Raw genomic sequence first — 22,669 nt, 5'->3', positions numbered from 1 at the left:
GCTGGCCGGGCACTGTATATGTGACGGCTGGCCGGGCACTGTATATGGAACGGCTGGCCGGGCACTGTATATGGAACGGCTGACTGCGCACTGTATATGGAACGGCTGGCCGGGCACTGTATATGTGACGGCTGGACGGGCACTGTATATGGAACGGCTGGCCGGGCACTGTATATGGAACGGCTGACCGGGCACTGTATATGGAACGGCTGGCCGCGCACTGTATATGGAACGGCTGACCGGGCACTGTATATGGAACGGCTGGCCGGGCACTGTATATGGAACGGCTGGCCGAGCACTGTATATGGAACGGCTGGCCGGGCACTGCCTATGAAAAGGCTGACCGCGCACTGCCTATGGAACGGCTGACCGGGCACTGCCTATGGAACGGCTGACCGGGCACTGCATATGGAACGGCTGACCGGGCACTGCATATGGAACGGCTGGCCGGGCAGTGCATATGGAACGGCTGGCCGGGCACTGCATATGGAACGGCTGGCCGGGCAGTGCATATGGAACGGCTGGCCGGGCACTGCATATGGAACGGCTGGCCGGGCACTGCATATGGAACGGCTGACCGCGCACTGCCTATGGAACGGCTGGCCGGGCACTGTATATGGAACGGCTGACCGCGCACTGTATATGGAACGGCTGACCGCGCACTGCCTATGGAACGGCTGACCGCGCACTGCCTATGGAACGGCTGACCGTGCACCGCATATGGAACGGCTGACAGCTTTGCGCAGGAAACGTTTGGGAAGCAAATTCTCTCTCTCACATAACCACAAATTCTATCATGAACATGATCAATTACACAATTTGCGTCAGATTATCACACGGTTGGTGGCAAGCTTTACACGGATATTTAGTGTGACCAAGCCCCTGGGGACAGCGATAATGGTTTGTAAAAGGTCAAATCCCTTTTACTTTAAAGCAGCAATCCCCCTATACGCTTTTCTTATTTTTTATTTTTTCCCCAGGATAGAAACCAGGGGATCCTCCGGAGACGAACAGCACCAGTTTCAGGTGTGGGGACCCCCTGACCCCAGAGATACTTGCTGGTGAAGATACTGGGTTTAAATATCTCTACAGGGGAAACAAAATGGCAGCCAAATCACAGGCCAAAGGGAAGTAACGTCCTTGACAGCGGCGTCCTACTGGATGGCCATTTAAATCCCATTAAAAAAAAAAACAGTAAGTAATACCAGCTGTAACTTCACCAGAAAGCACCTTGGGTACGCCAGGGGGTGTCGCCAATGCTGCGGGGGCTCCCGCCGCTCCAAAATTATAGACCGATATTCTAACATTCATTGCTTGTCCTCATTAATCAAATACGTTCAACAGTCCGAATATAAATCTACACATTACTTTACTGAATAGAGGCCCATGTTTACTATATTGTGCTAAGCCTTGCGATAGGAAATGGTCCGATCATTTGTACTGGCCAGAAGGTGCCTTATTGTTAGTACTGGGCCATTATCACACAAACCTGGCACTAGGTTAACATGAACGAAAATCCACACTAACTTCCTACAACCCCTCAAAATGTCACCTGCTCTGCACACTGGAAGTGATCCGTGTTACTGGAGTCACTGCCCTCTGTTAGAAACTCTGCCTAACTTCATGTTCTTCCTCTAATCCAGAACGGCTTCAGTTCCCTGTTGGATCTTCACAAAAGGGAACAGGAGTAGAGCACATCTCACATTCTGTTTTGGCATTTAATAATCTGTGCTCTGTCAAAAAGGTAACAGCTTCAGCAGATGCCATCAATGCTTCCTCAGTGGGTCGTGATTCACTTTTTCACAGTATACTCATATCTTGAGCATATTTGGTACTAAAATGTGTTCCTGTTGAGAAATTTGTTTTGACACATCAACAACCTGGCTGCATTCATGTAAGCTGGTAAGAATAAGCAGAGAGAAGCTTTCATGAACACTTTAAGAAAAGACTTTAGGTGTAAATTACAGTGCTCAGTTTTTAGGGCCAAGACTTCACAACCATTGTAGCCCAATCTACAGGACTATTAAACCAGAGATCTTGCTGGGTATCTGTGTGTCTATTAAACTAGAGGCAGACTTCTTCGTTGGACCCTTTTATACACAGAAAGATAACTGCAGTTGCAGCCTTGGCATTGTATAGGAGCAGAGGTCTCTCTACATCAGGAGTATACCAACTAGTCTTACAAAAAGTATTACTAAAGTAACTTCTAATCCTCTTTACACTGCAAGAGGGGGGGCAGAGGCAGAGTGGGGGCAGAGGGGGGGCAGAGGCAGAGGGGGGGGGCAGAGGCAGAGGGGGGGCAGAGGCAGAGGGGGGGCAGAGGCAGAGGGGGGGCAGAGGCAGAGGGGGGACAGAGGCAGAGGGGGGACAGAGGCAGAGGGGGGACAGAGGCAGAGGGGGGACAGAGGCAGAGGGGGGACAGAGGCAGAGGGGGGACAGAGGGGGGACAGAGGCAGAGGGGGGACAGAGGCAGAGGGGGGACAGAGGCAGAGGGGGGACAGAGGCAGAGGGGGGGCAGAGAGACAATAAGCTTTGTTATTTACAGTGAAAGTATACTTAGAATTGCATTTCAATAAGGTTCTTAATCTTTTGAATGAAAGTAGACATAGGTATGATTAAATATATATACATAACTTGTGATCTACCGCTCACCCTGATATACAATGTATATGTCAGTTAGGGTATATATATATATTGCCTGCCGGTGCAAGGAGAATAGGGTTAACAGACAAAGACGTACAAAGTAGGCCTAGAATCCTCCTCAAAGATCCTCATTGGCTGCACACAAGGCTAGGGGTGAATTACACGGTGTAAATACCAAATATATAGATGTGGTTCAGTCAACCATTCGTTACAGGTAAGCAATTGCTCCCAACATTGTGAGAGGACAATTGCCACTAAAACGCCAATTGGCAAAAATAACAAATATTTTATTAGTATATAGCTAGACAAACAACATAAAGCGCTCGCTCTAAACTAACTTAAAACCAATTAAAATGTGAATGTAACGGGGGACAGTCACAGGTGTGGCGATCAGGAATAGTTACCATCTAAGTAATTGGTGAGTATATACAGCACACAGATAGTTAATAGAGGTCAGGTGACTGACTGCTGTAGAGTTAATCTCTACTCACGATGGTAGCTGTGGTGTGCAGATGAGGGTGTGAGGTTAATACCACAATCTCAATCGCGTGGGCTTCTAATTGTAACCAAACACTCAGGTGTCCCTCCAGTTATGTAGGGAAATATATACAATATCTGTGACACCATGCTGCTCACAAACTCTCAGAGGAGATATGAGCTGCACACACCTGGTCGCTCACACAGCGGGGCATCTACACATGTTGTGGCTCACAGTGTATACGTGTATACTCAATGCATATCAATTCTCAGGTAGCCCTCAGCTCTAGTGTAACACATGGCACCCACACGTCAATACTGGTACAGATCAATAGATATAACATGTAAAATGTATTCCCCGCAACTGACCGATGCAAGGACTGATCTCACCCGATTACTGCCTCCTCCACGACGTCAACGCGATGACGTCATGCCGACGTACGTTCTGCGCGTAAGGGGACCAGCGCTTTCTCAAGGTGGGAGGTGCCAGTACAGAGCAGCGCTATCCTTTTATGTATGCTGCTACCGAACGGTGGGGGGCGTCTATACCACCCTTTTAAAGCTATAGACAGCTTTTCTGAACCTCAATAAAGTAAGAAGTGTCTAATTATTGAATGTTCTGAGTGGGATAAGAAATGAGTGTGTTAATTCCAGTTCGCCTGCCTACCTATCACTGGATCCGTCTGTTAATGTGTATTCTGGCAGGTTGTATGTAATGATTTTGCGTGATTACTGCCCAGACCTATGAATTGCATGTTAGCAGAAATACACATACTCCATGTATCAAAGGTAATTCAGGTTGTAATACTGTAATAGGGGTCCACATATTTAGTTTCAGAGCCCTAATCCTGTATGTATTGGGTCTTAAATTCCAGGAGACCTGTATATGTCCGTTGCTGTTATTTAACTATCAATACAAGCAGGTTAATTGCCGGGATTAATAGTAGTCATGCGTATACTTTGTGATATACTCACACAGTGTATATTGTTGCTGGTAAGTATGCATGTAGACATAGTGCATGCATAAACATTTTGGTAGGTTTATTTGAAATATATAGTGCCTTATTTGAGCAAAATGCATATGCTCACTTACACTGTATAACATGGAACCCCTTTGTGGTTTCAGTCATTTCGTGTTGATTTTATGCTGTGTAAAACTGTGCTCATGCACATGGAGAGGCTGATACTATTTCTCAGAAGGATCCAAGCAATAGTTTATTGCTGCATCAACAGCAGATATATATCTATGCAGTGTATTGGGACATGAACCACTTAACAGTTTGTGTAGATTGTAGTCCTGTAATGAATATGGTCCCATATATACCTCTTTTACACAGTATTACTCAGACCATTAACTCCACATAGGTGAATACATACTTAGAGTAAATATCTCCATGTCTGTATCTATTTTAATGGTGTAGGAGTGTCCTGACCTATGTTGTCCGCCCCGAGGGTCAAAACGAACATCTAAATTTAAGCTATATACCATAAACCCCCCAAGTAATGTGATGCAGATGTTCATAACAAATATACTTATAAGTATAGGTGGGTGTAGGAATGTTGATTGCCAAAATATTGTCCGCCCAAAAGGTCAATACGGACCGAACATTAAGCTATATCCCAGTTAAACCCCACATACATTATGGTCTCACCGTCACACGGCTTACATGGTGCTTTATATGAAAGAGGTATATATGTAACCCTCATTCAGGCCTACAGGGCTGAGTGTTTTTAATGTGTAGATCCACTTATATTCTGTCTGCAAGAGGACCTTATTCCAGTCACCCTTGCGTTGACCCCAAGGGATGTGTTCGATACCAATGAACACTAGTTTTTCGCTGTTTCCATCATGTTCAATCGTCACGTGTCGTGTAAGTGGGGTGTCTTTTGCATTTCTTATGGATCCCAGGTGTTCAAGTATTCTGGTTTTGAAATGTCTGAAGGTTTTACCTACATACAGTTTTCCGCAAGAACAAATGATTAGGTAAATAACCCCCTCTGTAGTGCAATTAATGTATTCTTTGATCTTGAATACACGTGTTTTACTAGAATCTGAAAACTCGGTAGTTTTAGGCACAAATTTGCATGCTTTGCACCTCCCGCAGGCGTATGATCCTTTCGGTTTTTGGTCTAGCCAGGTACCCCTCTGTTTTATCTGAAAATGACTTCTCACTAGGATGTCTTTTAAATTTCGACTCCTCCTACTAGTGAGTTTGGGATTTGTTGATAACGCCCCCTTTAAGTCGTCATCATCTAGGAGGATGTGCCAGTGTTTGTTTAGGATACGGTAGATCGAACCCCATTGGTCACTAAAAGTTCCAATGAATCGTAGATGTTTGTATCCCTCCCCTAGATTGCTTCGGTTAGTAGTGGCTAGAAGCTGCGTTCTTGGTGTATGTAGTGCCCGGTTGTAAACTTTGATCAAACTACCCTTTGAATGTCCTCTTTCTAGGAATCTGTCTGTTAGTAGCTTGGCCTGTTCTTTGTACTCAGGAAGAGTCGAGCAGTTTCGCCGGACCCGTAAGTATTGGCCTATGGGGATGGCGTTTATAACATGTCTTGGATGTTGGCTCTCTGCTCTAAGTAGGCTGTTCGTTGCCGTGCTCTTCCTGTAGATCGTGGTATCTAGTTTACCTGTTTTATCCTTGAGAATAGTAATGTCCAAAAAATCTATGCTTAATAGACTCGAGACAGTTGGGAGTTTCAGATTGTTTTTGTTCGTGTTTAACACATTCACAAACTCAGTTAGGAGGTCCACCGTACCTGTCCATAATAGAAAGATATCGTCTATGAACCTTACCCACAGATCAATAAAGATTGTATAGGCTTCCAGGGCCTCGCTGAAGACCACCGTTTCCTCCCACCAGCCTAGATATAAATTGGCATAGGTGGGGGCGCAGGTAGTCCCCATAGCGGTGCCCTGGATTTGGTGATAATACCTATTATTGAATACAAAGTAATTCTTTGTGAGGGTATGGTTCAAGAGCTGTAGAATAAAGTCATTGTGTTCAAATAGATCTTGGCCTCTTGATCGTAAAAAATGGGCAACGGCTTTCATGCCGACCATGTGTTGAATGCTGGTGTACAGTCCCTCAACATCGAGACTGACCAGAAGCGTGTTTGGGCTGGCAGTAATGCCCTCCAGTTTGAGTAACACGTCCTTCGTATCACGAAGATACGATGGTAGGGAGCTAACAAATGGTCGCAGCAGTGTATCCACATAGATGCTGGCATTGGATGTCAAGTTACCAATGCCAGACACAATGGGTCTCCCTGGAGGTGGTGTCTTTCCCTTGTGTAGCTTCGGGAGATGGTAAAATGTGGCTACCTTAGGGTTTTTGATATATAAGAACTATATTTTAAATATATACCTATTTGTAACTTCAACTCCAAAGCAATACATGCCAGTGCGCCCTTTCAGGCCGGGAATATAGCAAACACTAGAGCAGGGGTGCCCAGTGTATTTGTGCTGTATGCCAACGGCACAATGGCATATTTGTAATAAACAGGCACACACTACCATTTCCTTTGCTGGGTGCAATTAACAGGGTTGTGAGACATGTGCTTCCCTAGCGATCACTGATCTATATTGGGTTAAATCAATCGTTTTTTTTGACGGTTTCAGAAAGCATTTTGAGACACAGCTCATCAGCCAGAAACAGGAAGGGAACAAACAGATCTCTCTACAAGAAATGTTAGAAAATCGGACGCCAAAATAACACCAAAAACATCACTTTGTATAGCTAAATATGGTAAAATCCACATGCAGCCCAGGACCGGTGAGGGACAGTGATCAGCCAGAGTTAGCGCGGTTAGCAGAGTTAGCAGAGTTAGCGCGGTTAGCAGAGTTAGCAGAGTTAGCGCGGTTAGCAGAGTTAGCGCGGTTAGCAGAGTTAGCGCGGTTAGCAGAGTTAGCGCGGTTAGCAGAGTTAGCGCGGTTAGCAGAGTTAGCGCGGTTAGCAGAGTTAGCGCGGTTAGCAGAGTTAGCGCGGTTAGCAGAGTTAGCGCGGTTAGCAGAGTTAGCGCGGTTAGCAGAGTTAGCGCGGTTAGCAGAGTTAGCGCGGTTAGCAGAGTTAGCGCGGTTAGCAGAGTTAGCGCGGTTAGCAGAGTTAGCGCGGTTAGCAGAGTTAGCGCGGTTAGCAGAGTTAGCGCGGTTAGCAGAGTTAGCGCGGTTAGCAGAGTTAGCGCGGTTAGCAGAGTTAGCGCGGTTAGCAGAGTTAGCGCGGTTAGCAGAGTTAGCGCGGTTAGCAGAGTTAGCGCGGTTAGCAGAGTTAGCGCGGTTAGCAGAGTTAGCGCGGTTAGCAGAGTTAGCTCGGTTAGCAGAGTTAGCGCGGTTAGCAGAGTTAGCGCGGTTAGCAGAGTTAGCGCGGTTAGCAGAGTTAGCGCGGTTAGCAGAGTTAGCGCGGTTAGCAGAGTTAGCGGCTAATTGTCTATTTTCTGTGCACATTTTGCATTTGAAAGCCACACACAGCTGCCGGAGTAAGATTTCTCCAGAACGGACGGACGTTGCCAAACTATTTTATAACCCCGCTGAACATCTAGTCTTGTTTTTTAGGGATGCCCTGTATCTGATGCAATGGGCCAGTATTAGACTAGCAGCCCATTGACTAGAAAACTGGTAGTTTCATAGATGGGTTCTCTAAGGCTGTTTAGAGAATTCTATGGCCGTAAAACCGCTATATAAAAATCTAGAACATGATTGAACCGGCAGAGTTGTGGTTCAATGTAACAGTTTGTGATTTTCACATGCTCATTCTGCCATTACAATGTCAAATGTCCAGAACGCAAAACCTTTTGTTAAACCAGTTCACGGATACGGTGCTCCAACACAGGCCTGTCAAATAACATTGCACTTCTGACTCTCACTTACTGGGAATTGGCGTATTCGCAACATTGGTTTTATTCTCCAACTAAAGTTAGTACTTTTCCATTAAAATTAAATAGTTTTTGGTCCAGAGCCCTCCAAAAATGTATGTTCTGACACCTTTACCTGTTAAAGCTGCTTTAATGCTGCAGGAAGTACTCCATATTCAACACAGGAATAATCAAGCAGCAGGTGCACAAGCTGGTAACTGTAATTCATCAGGTTATGACCCAATGTTGTGATGTTGGAATCAGCTGGCGAATTACACACAGGAGTCGGAATGGCCCCTGCTTCTTACGGGCTGGATACTCGCATTACCGACAATGGAGCTCTTCAGCCATACGGAACACAGGCTATTTGCTAAACACACTTTATTACAAGGCACAAATAATAACTGGAGTCGCTTCCTTACCTCGGAGGAGGGCCCCCTCTTCCGGATTATGACGGCAGACGTCTATGCTGCGCTTGATCAAACCGCACACGGCCTGGTAAGAAAACAGATGCGTTTGTTACAAACAGCACACACGATTTGCACAGATAACCAACGTAACCATTAGCACTAAACTAACCCCACGGTCCCACACGAACAGGAGCACAGAAGGGGAAGAGGCCAGTGACAACGGGCCCTATTTCTAATGATGACAAAGAAGGTTTTTATTACCTTGCCAGTTTAATCTTTCAATCTGTTGCTCACTCGGCAGCGGGACGCACTTGCAACCCCTTACGCTATATGTACATGTGCGGGGCTATTTCTAGATTACAGGTCTGATTGTTACCATTAAACTTCAATAGCTACATTTATAAAACAAGGACGTCATTGCACATACCAACAAGTCATGTTAGTGATTTTGAAATCAAACAAAAAAAAGAAATTCAAGATTGTGATTTTTACCTCCAAAAAGGGGGCAGAAAAACAACTGCCCCAAATTATAATTAGGAATACAAAATGCCTTCGAGTGCCCATTACCGCGCGAAAGAAACCGTCTCCCGTATTTATTACACGCTGATCAATACTTTAGCATGTAGGTTCTCTCCCCGGAGTGGCCAACTCCAGTCCTCGAGGGCTGGTAACATTTTATGGATATCCCATAATTGATTGAGCCACCTGTGCTGAAGCGGGGATATCCTGAAAACCTGACCTGTTGGTGGCCCTTGACTGGAGTTGGCCATCTCTGTTTTATCTCCATTTTCACGCACCCAAACTTTTAAGCACTTTAAAAGACTCCCTCAATTTTACGGAACAAGTAGCATTTCACTGCTTTTCCCAACGGAAATTCCCTCATCCCAATGCAAGTCACCAAAAGCGCCAGAGCCCCCTGCCAAATCTTACTAAGCATTTTCATGGCCAGCGGATGCCCAATTCTACTGTGGAAAGTTACGCAGGGGAGTACGGCTAAAAGAACTCGCCCCGCATACAAAACCAGAACCTTTCTGAGCAGATCCCATGCAGGAATCTGAAGTCCACCTACAAAATATCCTTGTACAACAGAGGAAAACATTCTAAAAACAAGTGCTTTAAATCTTCAATAAAAAAAAATGTAAAAAAAATCAATTTTAGCTGCAGATTCATGTTTCAGTACAAGAGCAATTGAACTCCATGTACTTGTTACATTTCTAAATATAAGCTGGTTGGCATGACAACAAAGATTGATCTCTTTAAAGAGTACTGTATATTTAATTGTCAGCATTTCACAACGAGTCAGAGAAATACTGTGTGAAAGGTCCAGTCGCCATGGATACTGTGGGCTATTTTAAAAAAATGGACAAAATACAAAGAAGGGACGCATGCACGTGAAATAATGGTGCTGCCAGTGCTACAGTATCATTGTTTTACAAAGAGCCCTTTATAGGTACAGTCCCACATGGCATCATATACCAGATAACCTATAACCAGTGCGGCGACAGCCATGCAACGCTGCTTATCATTGTTGGTTTATAATGCATGTTTAATGACAGTGCAGAAGTACAAGGAGAAATGTTTGTGGGATATATAATAAGGATGGCTTATGGTAGGGACTAAAATAACGAAGATGATGCAGCTATTGCAACGTCGCAGTGATCAGGGATGAGTAAACAAGCATCTCTAAATTAAACACACAAAAAATATTGAAGGCTTAGACGGAAGGGTCCCTAAAAGGAGCAGTATGGATTTTTGTGCTTGGCAGAGGTTGGCTTTTGGGTCAAAATCAGCAAAACTATCAGATCTTAACCCCTTTACTGCCAAAGAGGGCAACCAACTACGAAAATAACATTAAAAAGTGCACATGGGTCACAGTTCGGCAACATCACTACAAGTTCAATGGGACACCACCATATACGTGAGTGCGTACAGTGCGCAGAAGGGGGGCTGGAGTGCGGTCACATGACTACAGATGGGTTAGGTCAGGAACAAGAGATACATGTAGCAAAAGCGTAAGCTACCGAGGCTTGCATGGAAGCCGGATACCAGCATGGGGCAGCACCAACACCCACCACACCATGACCAGCACAGGGGAAGGCAACATCAGTCCCCAAGGGCTACCAACAGGTCAGTTTTTCAGGATATCCCTGCTGACAGCCATCTGTGCACGTTTCTGTATAATCGCAGCCTATATACCGTATAGATTCTATACGGTAGATAGCCTGTCACGGGAGACCAGGTAATTTACACCTTTTTATCTGGATCACACATTGAGCAAAACAAGTTAATGAAACTATATACCGTTTAATAAAGGTTTCCCCCTCCCCCCCATGTGATTTTGATTTCATCCGGCAGGGGAGCCCCCGAGAAATTTCATGGATGAAAAGGGGGGCTCGGCATAAAAAGTTTGCTCACCCCTGGGTTTAGATGGTACCGCTATACACACGGCCATATGTTACTTGCAAGGTATGCAGAAGCCATTGTTACCTGGCAGGTAAGTGTCACTGGGAGAGAGGTCCCCTGGAAGTGATCCATAACTAATGATCGCAAACTGTCACATCATGTTAAGAGAGACTGTTTCATGCAGCAAAACCCAACCCACGCACGGTATTTCTGGGACACAGACGTACATTATTAGGGAATGCACAATTCATACCACATCAGAGATCATCAAGATCATGGACTGAATGCAACATGCCCCCAGTATAATAATGGCAAGGCTGGGTTCATTTTAATGTCAGCTTTTTCTATTTACCTATATCCGGAGGAAAGTGCCGATTTAGTAACCCAAAACAATGCTTTTGTATCCTAATGACAATGTATCGGTGTTCCAAGGAACTGATCTTTTTGCAAACCTAATTCAATTGTGAATTTCCTAATCCCCACAGCCTTGGAACGGCTGCTGCATTCCTTCTATCTGAATAAAACCAGCGTGCAGTGTAGTATTGTGCTTTTAAGCAATGCACTTTAGGGCCACCGTTTGCAAAACTATTAAACAAATAACGGTTAGGCATGTAGGGAAAGTGCTAAATGGCTTAACTCCAGTGAATATGAAGTGGCCCTGGAGATTTCATAAAGTCACAGTCCTGCCTCAGACTCTTTCCAGTGATAATGTTGAAAAGCAGGAGCGAGGTGGATTGCTAAAAGCAGCACGTGAAAGCCAGTCACCGCAGCACGTGAAAGCCAGTCAGCGCCTGTGCCTGCGAACTCTTACATGCAGTGTCGTCAAAGTGTACAGACAAGATGAATAGAACATTTAATGGGCGTCTGCTGTGCAAAGCACTAACTGGTGAAAAGACAGCGGTCAGTGATTCATGGCTGGAACATGGTGTTCAGTCAATAACACCTTTTTAGGGAATGAAGAACAAAAAGGAGATGATATTGTAAGTATCCAATCAGTACCGCAAGTTTCAGAACACACACATTTTTGCTGGTCTCTTTCAGTCAGTGTAACGCATCCGGAAAATCACCGGTAATATTTAAAAATGTAAAGGGACAGTCACAAAAAAATAACATTTTGAAAAATCATTGAGAGGGTTTGGGTTCCTTACAATGCATCTGATATCAGGCGCGCTATTAGAGAGGGTTGGGGTTCCTTACAATGCATCTGATATCAGGCGCGCTATTAGAGAGGGTTGGGGTTCCTTACAATGCATCTGATCTCAGACACGCTATTAGAAAGGGTTGGGGTTCCTTACAATGCATCTGATCTCAGGCGCGCTATTAGAGAGGGTTGGGGTTCCTTACAATGCATCTAATGTTACACGCTATTAGAGAAGGTTGGGGTTCCTTACAATGCATCTGATCTCAGATACGCTATTAGAGAGCGTTGGGGTTCCGCAGAATTTTAAATTATATGGTTCCTTAACACAAAAAAAACGGTTTAAAACCACTGAACTACAACCTAATGGAAGCAGCATGTATTGCAGTGTGCGGAATTTATTAAACATAATAAAACAAATGAATGCATTTTACAGGCCTGCTGTAAATCCTGTCACACACTACGCAGTGGAACAATTGCTTTGAAGTTGATCTCTGCTGCTTGTTCCTATTGCCCTTTTGCCCACAATAGCAATAACCACATTGGAGCTGCGTTTAACAATGTCACCGTTTTCAGTATCAGTTTCCATCGCAGCGTGCTTAATTTCTGTGGAAGGAAAAGGCCGTGTCTCTAAACGCCACGCTGCTTTAAGTAACAATGCAAAGCAACAACAGCGTGATCGGCTTACAGAAGCTTTGCCGTTTCAGTGGAACACGTTTATGGAGAAACATGGCGGGGTTTGGAGAGGTGGAATAAGGTCAGTAAGGTCGCTGCTCTAACCCTTTACTGCTGGTGGGGTCTGCCACACGGGGCAAACAGCAAATACATTCTGCTCTGTACGAGTTAAAGACTAGTTTACTTTCAGTTTCTGGCGTTGCGGCCTTTCAATTATAGACCCCACAAGCTGTGGGTGTTTGGTTCTGTGCATGTGTGAGCCACGGATAAACCGGGAGAAGCTACCAGGTGTCATCAACAGCTGAAGAACCCGGTGAGGTTCCAAAGCTTGTACACCGTTAGATTTGTCTAGGTGTGATCAAGAAATGTCTAGGAAGGTGCTGGGCTTCAGCCATCGGAAACTGGTCGGCTTTCTAGAAACATGAAGCCTGGATGCAGAATCATTAAGACGAATCCACACCTCATGCATTACTCAGAGGATATGACTACATCGCGTCATGAAAGTTTAATGGAAGTACAAGTGAATTGGTTCCAACCGGACACATCTTCAAAGGGGGAGAGAAGAGTTAGAGGATGCCAGGTCAATAAACACAGCTGGGAAACACAGGTCCTTTCAAGAGCAGAAAACATTACCAGGGGGCAATGTGCCAGGCCTGCAGATACTGTATGGCATTACCAGTGGGGCAGTGTGCCAGGCCTGCAAATACTGTATGGCATTACCAGTGGGGCAGTGTGCCAGGCCTGCAAATACTGTATGGCATTACCAGGCCTGTTCATACACTGGATGACATTTAAAAAAAGTTATGGGAGGTAAAAAAAAATTAAGTACTGTAATTGCAAAACAACCAATAAGGTGATAAGCGGGGGTGCACGCTGAGCGTTTGCAACTTATAGTGACCTCACTACACATTGCAAAACAGGGGTGGCCAGATACGCAGCTGATTCCAGCAGTGAAGAGGTGTATTTCCCAGCAGTGACCTCCTGCAATACCTTATAAAGCATAGAAAATCTCGCTGTATATAATGTATACTTTGTATCCGAGCGGGAGGAGTAGCTCTCTTGTACAAACACTTCCTTTAATACATTTTAACCTCGGGTTTAAACCCCACTCTTAGCTTCTTGTGCAAGTCACTTTAAATCCTGTACCTCGGGCACCAAACTACGATTGCAAGCTCTGCCAGACAGGGACGCTGTATGCCATTGGAATACTTATTCGCCATGTACACTGTTAGCACTATACGAGACCTATTATTCAAAACCCTGGCGTTCAAATCTTACCTGCGTATCTGGATAAAGAAAGCGCGTTTTGTGAACTGTCGTTACGGGGCGGTGAAGTCGCACACACCTGTGAACAAAGACAATACTTTGTAACCCACAACTAGGATTCAGATAAAACAGGAATACATGAATAATTCAGCTAGCCAAAGAACAAACGGTGTATATATATATAGCAGGAGTGGCCAACCCCAGTCCCCAAGAGCTACCAACAGGCCAGGTTTTCAGGATATCCCTGCTTCAGCACTGGTGGCTCAGTCAGTGGCCCAGTCTTAGATTGAGCCACCTGTGCTCGAGGACTTGAGTTGGCTTCCCCAGGTGTAGAGTGCACAGACCACCAGCAACGTCCGCCCTGGTTTGTAAGCTACGTGAACATTACCTGCAACAGTCAGGTGCATGTGCAAAAAAACTAATGCATGAATTAACCTCTGTACTGCCACACGTGTCAGCAAGGGTGATCATGCGTGATTGAATACAGTGATTTCTGCATACAGCATATCATGTTGGGAGGACTCCCCTCTCCTAAAATTGCAATAATTTCAGATATTTTACATGTTTCCTGAGGGTCTGTACATATCAAATACTCAAACTCTATAGCAAGAAAACATAGGAAAGAAATGGATGTAGAGAGGAAACACGGACAAACACAGTCACATCCAAGTCACAGCTTCCATCTCTGCAAGAGTTACTTTTAAATGAAAACAAAAGCACCGTTTGTCTCATGGGGAAAAGTGATTGTAAACAAAGTTATTTCTCAAATACGGTACATATCTATCCGTGCCTATATATCTATCCGTGCCTATATATCTATCCGTGCCTATATATCTATCCGTGCCTATATATCTATCCGTGCCTATATATCTATCCGTGCCTATATATCTATCCGTGCCTAAATATCTATCCGTGCCTAAATATCTATCCGTGCCTAAATATCTATCCGTGCCTATATATCTATCCGTGCCTATATATCTATCCGTGCCTATATATCTATCCGTGCCTATATATCTATCCGTGCCTATATATCTATCCGTGCCTATATATCTATCCGTGCCTATATATCTATCCGTGCCTATATATCTATCCGTGCCTAAATATCTATCCGTGCCTATATATCTATCCGTGCCTAAATATCTATCCGTGCCTATATATCTATCCGTGCCTATATATCTATCCGTGCCTATATATCTATTCGTGCCTATATATCTATCCGTGCCTATTATATTAACTACAGATCTATCCATGCCCAGTATATGAACTACATATGTATCTGTGCCTATTCTATTAACATATCTTCCGGTAAAGAAACTTTGCATTGTAAGACTTAAAGTTCAAACCGGAAACCAGTCAACCTGAAAGAACATTCAGTTTCCGATCAATAAATGAATGATGTAGTATATTTGTGATCGAGCCTGCCGTGCTTAATGCAGGATATGACACACGCATGTTAATACTGCCAAAGCCATGGCAGGACAGACCATTAAGAGCTGTGCAGCGAGTGTGGGGGTATATTCTACACCGTGACTCTTCAACTAGTTCTCCACGGGCCCCTATCAGAAAACGGACTGCGAGGGCCACCAGCGTAATGTAATGTTATTTTAGATATTTTTAAAGGCTTAAAAAACAGTATATTTTAACATTTTGCAAGTGTTTATAACATCTGTACCAGTTAGATTTACATGACCTTAACTTACAAGTGCGTTTCAGTCTGAAAAATTCAACTTTATTATTTTATACAAGGTGTTACCAGGAAGTAATAATACAGTGAGAGTTACCTCTCGTTCTCACGTATGTCCCGGGCACAGAGTTATGATGACAGATACATGGGTACTAGTGCATAGGAACATTAGGTGAACAGGGCTATACAGTACATTAAATATACCGCATCCACCAGTGGAAGAGCCCGACATACACATTACTTCATGCAAGGCAGCACAACAAACAGAAAGAGGCAATATCCACACAAGAGCCCACGGCATTGAAGATAAAAGCTACAGAAAAGGAGATTTTAATACAAATAATGGTTTCAAAATGTGGATTTCACTTTTAAAACTGGGTTCATTAGAGCTTCAGTTCCTCGTGCAGCCCCGTTGGTCAGCGCGGCTGAAGACATTAACCTCTCATGCTGTTAAGCGCAGGGATACTGGGTTTCTTTTTTATGGCACTTGAAGCGGAGAGCACAAAGCGAGACAGTAACGCAGGGTGCGAAGGGGCAGCCCCAGCGACTGGGCAGGTTTGTGGTGACACACACTGCACAGACACGGCATCACTTCTGTAAACCATGAAACAAAAGTGTCGTCTCTTCTCAGCAGCCCGTCCAAACTCCGCACCTCCGGTTTCAGTATGATCAGGCACTCTCGCCGAGAACGCTTCCGCCATCTCTCTGCGCTCGGGCGCCTCGCAAACTTTCTTCTGGGATTTTTATTTTTGTTTTGTTACAAGAATCACTTTCTGAAAAAAGCTTTGTCCTGGATACAAAGCGTGTGGGGGGGGGGGGGTTAACTCTCGTTTTGCCAGCTCAGCCATAAAGTGAATGGAAATTGCACCCGGTGGAAGGGTCACAGCTTTCGGCAAATGAGGCCACGGTTTGTGTCTATACAAGCGGGTTATAAAGCTACAAACTGCTATTTATACGAACACAAAAAGTGTGTTGATGATGATGCAGCCTCCAGTGGTTCTTAACCTTTTTGAACCAACGAACCCCTGGATCATTCGTGGGTGTGAATAGTGGTTTGCAGAATTCAATATCGGACGGAGTACTCATTTTAAAAATATCTCCTGGTCCGTTTTAAACAGTTCTAAAAATGTACAGTATGATATGTCTTTCCCCGAACCTGCTGCACGGACCACAGGTTAAACCCCTCTGCTTTATGGGGGGGCGGGAGTTAAGTGATTAATAAAAATACTATACAAGTGCTATATTTGAGTCAAGAACGTTTGCCTGTTTCTCAGTTTGTGAACCTGTAAAACAGCCTGATCTAGTTAACAAGTCGCTGGCGTCCACTTATTAATCCGATCTGCACCGCGAGGATCATGGATAGTGCGTATAAAGTCCGGACAATCGAATGCAGCACAGGCCACACAAGCAGCACACAGCTCCCTTCTCTCTCCATCCCACTTGGCAACATTTCTATATCTACACACGGTTATTATATCCTAGTGCTTTCTCAGCCCACTTCCCAGGAAACCGCAGCCAGCACAGACAATAAACAATGAACTAACAAGAAAAGTCCTGTGTAATTTGCGCAATGAACGGGAATGTGCAGTTGGTCGATTGTCACAGATACAATGCACGGCTGTGGCATCCCCCCCCGGGGACAGGTTTGGGAAACATTATATGAAGTATCCATGCGATTTGAGAGTAGGCAAAGATTAAAAGAAACAACCCCTCTATAAATACAAGGTGCCACCATCCACTAGTCCATGCAAGGGAAGGGCGGCCGCTCCCAGCGCAGGCTCAGAAAGGAATGATTTATTTGGGCATATTGTTCAGCATACAGCTGCTTTATAAAGAAAGTGTAACTCTGGCCGCGCAGCCGACAACGCTTCTCATCAAGCGCTATTCGCGGCCTGCTGCACACTACTCACAAGTAGCACAATGGTGTGTAAGCGACTCCTAGTGACGCTGCTCATCCGAGACGCCCTGGACATTGTACCCACGCGCACACCGCCAGCCGCATGTTCACCAGTCGGTGGTACACGGTCGCCAAGCAACTGCCTAAACACAGCATGATGTCCAAAACATTGAGCGTGTAATTTTTCAAGAAAACAAATTGTAAAACTACAAACAACGATCGTAAAGTGAAAATGATTCGACTCGGAGAAGAAGGGGGGGGGAGGGGCGCGGAGTAATGGGGAAAAAAAAAGTGAAAGAAAAAAGATGATAAAATAATAAACAGCAAGTGTAAAAAGTGTAAGTGCTTTCTAACATAGTGTGTTGTGAGCTTCGTGCATCTGTCCGACTGATCACTACGTACACAATTTTACACCAGAGCATGTGCCCCTTACCTGTACACCACACCCATTTATGGTTATCTAAGGGCAAGGGTGAGGGAGCGCAATCTGTCTATGGGCACCCAAATACACCTCCCAATATTGCCCTGCTGACCTTCCGGGCGACCTTGCGGGCGAGTGCTATGAACAGAACCTCTACTCATATGTAGCAGATGCACATGTGTACCAGCAGGAGGCACTCCACAGCCTTCCAACCCGGAGTAGGAGAGGACAATGCAATGGGTTCCTTAGCAGAGTATTTTTTTACCATGTGTTCCATGGCGGTCATCTGGGGTTCCACAAAAATACTTCTGCTGCGCTGCATATTTTATGCTTCAAATCACCATTATTTTGTTACCGCGTTTCGATTTTGTCATTCAGTTACAATACGTCTGAATCCCTTGAATAATGCAATTATGCTAATTATTTTATATATTGGAGCACGTAAACTGTTCGTAAAAAGAAAACCCCACTACAATTCTAACACGAGGGCTGCGGGTCCAGGTAGGCAACCATGTAAGGGGTTTCAGGGGCTCTGAAAAGGCTGGAAGCCCCTGCCGTGGCCAAGTCTGCCACGCTGCCACAGCAGAACAAAACGTCTTGGCTGGTGTAACAAAATCGATAAAGATTTAATAAAGTAAAAACAGGTTGTTGGACCAACTGAAAAACTAAAAAAAAAAAAGTGACCTAAATATATATATATATATATATATATATATATATATATATATATATATATATATATATATATATATATATATATATATATATATATATATATATATATATATATATATATATATATATATAAAACACAAACTACAAAATGCGGCTAAGCACAATGATATTTTGCTGGTTCCAGGACTCTATCCCAGCACAGTAACCAGGCTTCAACCACCAGGTACAAACATATCGAAGCAGGACTAATGCTCAGGAGCGCAAAATGTGCAAATAGCGTTTGTTCAATGCACGAAACGCATGCGTCCCAGGACAACTAAAAAGCGCGTTCACATTTCATTTATACATTTTCATGCGCATCACATATTTTAATATGAAGTCACCAGTACCCAGATTCTAAAGGAGTGATGTAACATACAGCTCAACCCCCTTATAGCGCTGTGCTTGGGGTCCAAATAAACACATTGCGTTATAAATCGGGTCGCGTTAGAAATAATGTACAATTGTATGCATTGTACAATAAAGTATTTAAGATACCAATAATCGTGTTGTAAAGTATTCATAAATACGGAAATTGGGAGCCGTGCTTGCATCGCGTTATAAGCGGATTTGCGTTGTAACGGATTGCGTTATAACGAGGTTGAGCTGTACATGTGTATGTGTATACACACACACACACACACACGTGTACATGTATGCATGTTTTTTGTGTTGTTGCAGGGAATTTAAGGCCTGGCGATATAAAGCCGATAGGTAGAGCCCTTGCGCAACCAGACAGTGCGAGTTTCTGAGCGAGCCACTTACACGTAGCATATATTGTGATAGGAGTTACAACTAGACACCCTACTATATGTAACATTTGCAATGCTATCAAAGCTGCTTTCTAAAACCAAATTGTCAGAGGGCGTGTTCGGCGCTGGGTGCGCGCACTTCATTGCGATATGCTTCTAAGTGGGGCAGCACCCGTTCTGGCTTTTAATAGGCAGTAGACGCCGGCATTTCAAAGCCAAGGCTTACCCATCCTGGGCTGATGTAAGCCCCTTCATGCAGATACGCTCCTCTCTCCCTTTGTAGGCATAAAGCATGCAAAACTATCTACGGGAAAGCTAAAGCAGCCAGCCATGCAGTGCTTCTTCCATTGGGGAAGAAATGGCAGCACGCCAGCCGCAGAACGGAAAAAAACGGCATTTTCCAGTTATTTACACTTCTCCTGATATTCGCAAATGTTCTGCTTTCTAGGAAAATGTCTTTTGCATACGGTGCTCACTAGAAACCATTCAGAAGCCGTGTGCTGCAGCATGAATGTCTGATTAAACAAGCACTCAGACTTCCTCATTAAATGTAACATTGCCCAAGTTAGCTGAAATGGAAGCACACCGCTTTACTATGTGGGGCTGGATATCGGGCCTGGGGTGAATTCTGCACCAAGGATCACACACACAGTAAGACGAGCCCCAGGCAAAGAAACAGACGGGCTTAGGCTGGACAAATACTTTAAGTCCAATTAACGAAAACAAAACATTTTTGCACAAGTTACCTTAACTTCTATTTTCACTGTGATCACATAACTCATTGTTACATTAGCAGGGGGGGGGGAGGAAAGAGAGAAGGGGGGGGGGAGAAAGAGAGAAGGGGGGGTGGGAAAGAGAAGAGAGAAGGGGGGGTGGGAAAGAGAAGAGAGAAGGGGGGGGGGAAGAGGAGAGAGAAGGGGGGGGAAGAGAAGAGAGAAGGGGGGGGAAGAGAAGAGAGAAGGGGGGGAAGAGAAGAGAGAAGGGGGGGAAAGAGAAGAGAGAAGGGGGGGAAAGAGAAGAGAGAAGGGGGGGGAAAGAGAAGAGAGATGGGGGGGGGAAAGAGAAGAGAGAAGGGGGGGGAAAGAGAAGAGAGATGGGGGGGGGGGAAAGAGAAGAGAGATGGGGGGGAAAGAGAAGAGAGAATGGGGGGAAAGAGAAGAGAGAATGGGGGGAAAGAGAAGAGAGAAGGGGAAAGAGAAGAGAGAGAAGGGGAAAGAGAAGAGAGAAGGGGAAAGAGAAGAGAGAAGGGGAAAAAAAAAGAGAGAAGGGGAAAAAAAAGAGAAGAGAGAAGGGGGAAAAAAAGAGAAGAGAGAAGGGGGGGAAAAAAGAGAAGAGAGAAGGGGGGAAAAAAAGAGAAGAGAGAAGGCGGAAAAAAAGAAGAGAGAAGGCGGGGAAAAGAGAAGAGTGAAGGGGGGAAAGAGAAGAGAGAAGGGGGAAAGAGAAGAGAGAAGGGGGGGGAAAGAGAAGAGAGAAGGGGGGGAAAGAGACGAGAGAATGGGGGGAAAGAGAAGAGAGAAGAGAGATGGGGGGGGGAAAAAGAAGAGAGATGGGGGGAAAGAGAAGAGAGAAGGGGGGGGGAGAAGAAGAGAGAAGGGGGGGGAAGAGAAGAGAGAAGGGGGGGGAAGAGAAGAGAGAAGGGGGGGGGGAAAGAGAAGAGAGAAGGGGGGGGGAAAGAGAAGAGAGAAGGGGGGGGAAGAGAAGAGCGAGAGGGGGGGGAAGAGAGAAGAGGAAGGGGGGGGAAAGAGAAGAGAGAAGGGGGGGGAAGAGAAGAGAGAAGGGGGGGAAGAGAAGAGAGAAGGGGGGGGAAGAGAAGAGAGAAGGGGGGGGAAGAGAAGAGAGAAGGGGGGAAAGAGAAGAGAGAAGGGGGGGGAAGAGAAGAGAGAAGAGGGGGGAAAGAGAAGAGAGAAGGGGGGGAAGAGAAGAGAGAAGGGGGGGAAAGAGAAGAGAGAAGGGGGGGAAAGAGAAGAGAGAAGGGGGGGAAAGAGAAGAGAGAAGGGGGGGAAAGAGAAGAGAGAAGGGGGGAAAGAGAAGAGAGAAGGGGGGAAAGAGAAGAGAGAAGGGGGGGAAAGAGAAGAGAGAAGGGGGGGGAAAGAGAAGAGAGAAGAGAGAAGGGGGGGAAGAAGAGAGATGGGGGAAAGAAGAGAGATGGGGAAAGAGAAGAGAGAATGGGGGGGAAAGAGAAGAGAGAAGGGGAAAAAAAGAGAAGAGAGAAGGGGGGAAAAAAAGAGAAGAGAGAAGGCGGAAAAAAAGAGAAGAGAGAAGAGAGAAGGCGGAAAAAAAGAGAAGAGAGAAGGCGGGGAAAAGAGAAAGAGAGAAGGGGGAAAGAGAAGAGAGAGGAGAGAGAGGAGAGAGAGAGAGGGAGAAGAGAGGAGAGAGGGAGAGAGAGGAGAGAGAGGGAGGAGAGAGGAGAGAGAGACTTCTTCCCACACAGACTGGACACAGTCACTGACAGCATGTTATCTGGAATTCTCTTTCCAAGCATTGAGTTCCTGGAAACAGACCAAAGGCCCAACAAGCTTTGATAAAGCAGCATCCGCACAGCTGCAGCCCCACGGACCCGAGCACTTTAAAGGGGCAATACCTCCTAGGACCAAAGGGAACCAATTCTACCGACATGATTACTTACAGGGTCTGACCTGGGGGATCGATACCCGCCTTTATACCCAAATCTGACACCCCGATAACTACTGTTCCTTTTATGTTTAAAGTGAGACTTAGGAGGGGTGGGATTTCCTCTCGCTGCTCCGTGTGCGTGAGGTCAGTAAGCGCGAGGCCAGTAAGCGCGAGGCCAGTAAGCGCGAGGCCAGTAAGCGCGAGGCCAGTAAGCGCGAGGCCAGTAAGCGCGAGGCAGTAAGCGCGAGGTCAGTAAGCGCGAGGCCAGTAAGCGCGAGCATAGCCAGTCCCCCCTCATCGTTCAGAGCCCCTTAGGCCTTGCCCCCGCTGCCTACTACAGCGTCCGCCACACAGACGAGAGCCCTCCCCTCAATTGCGCCGGGCCCGCTGCGAGGGGGGGCCGCAGCGCTGGGGCGAGAGCTGCTCCTGCGCTCAATAGAATTGAGAGCAGGACTCGCGTCGCGCGATTAGGCACGCCTCCTGGCGGTTCAGCCAATGAGGGCGAACCTGCCGGGTGACGTCATGGCCGCGCCCCCGTCACTCCCCCCACCACGACCCCCCCCCCCCCGGTCTCTCTGCCTGCAGTTAGCTGCAGACCGGGGAATCGGCTGAACGCGCCGCCAATCTCGCGGGGCGCGCGTTACAGCGGCGTTACCGGGGCCTTACACGTGTATATCTGTCCGGCTGTGGGATTGCAGTTTACAATTGGCTTTTTCAAAATT

General features: G+C 45.7%; 1 protein-coding gene across 1 annotated transcript in view; it reads right to left on the bottom strand.

Moving 5' to 3' along the window:
- LPP (LIM domain containing preferred translocation partner in lipoma) overlaps positions 1-22,669 on the bottom strand; it is a 243,942-nt gene that overhangs the window by 177,344 nt on the left and 43,929 nt on the right. The window contains exons 2-3 of the mRNA XM_075571029.1: positions 13,879-13,945; positions 8,397-8,469 (exon numbers count right to left, since the gene is read on the bottom strand). The gene's annotated coding sequence lies outside the window, so the exon portion shown is untranslated. The remainder of the gene's footprint in view (positions 1-8,396; positions 8,470-13,878; positions 13,946-22,669) is intronic.

Source organism: Ascaphus truei, chromosome 14 (genome assembly GCF_040206685.1).
Source record: "Ascaphus truei isolate aAscTru1 chromosome 14, aAscTru1.hap1, whole genome shotgun sequence".
NCBI lineage: Eukaryota > Metazoa > Chordata > Amphibia > Anura > Ascaphidae > Ascaphus > Ascaphus truei.
The sequence above is the reverse complement of the archived record's forward strand: the minus strand, read 5'-3'. Positions and strand labels throughout refer to the sequence as shown.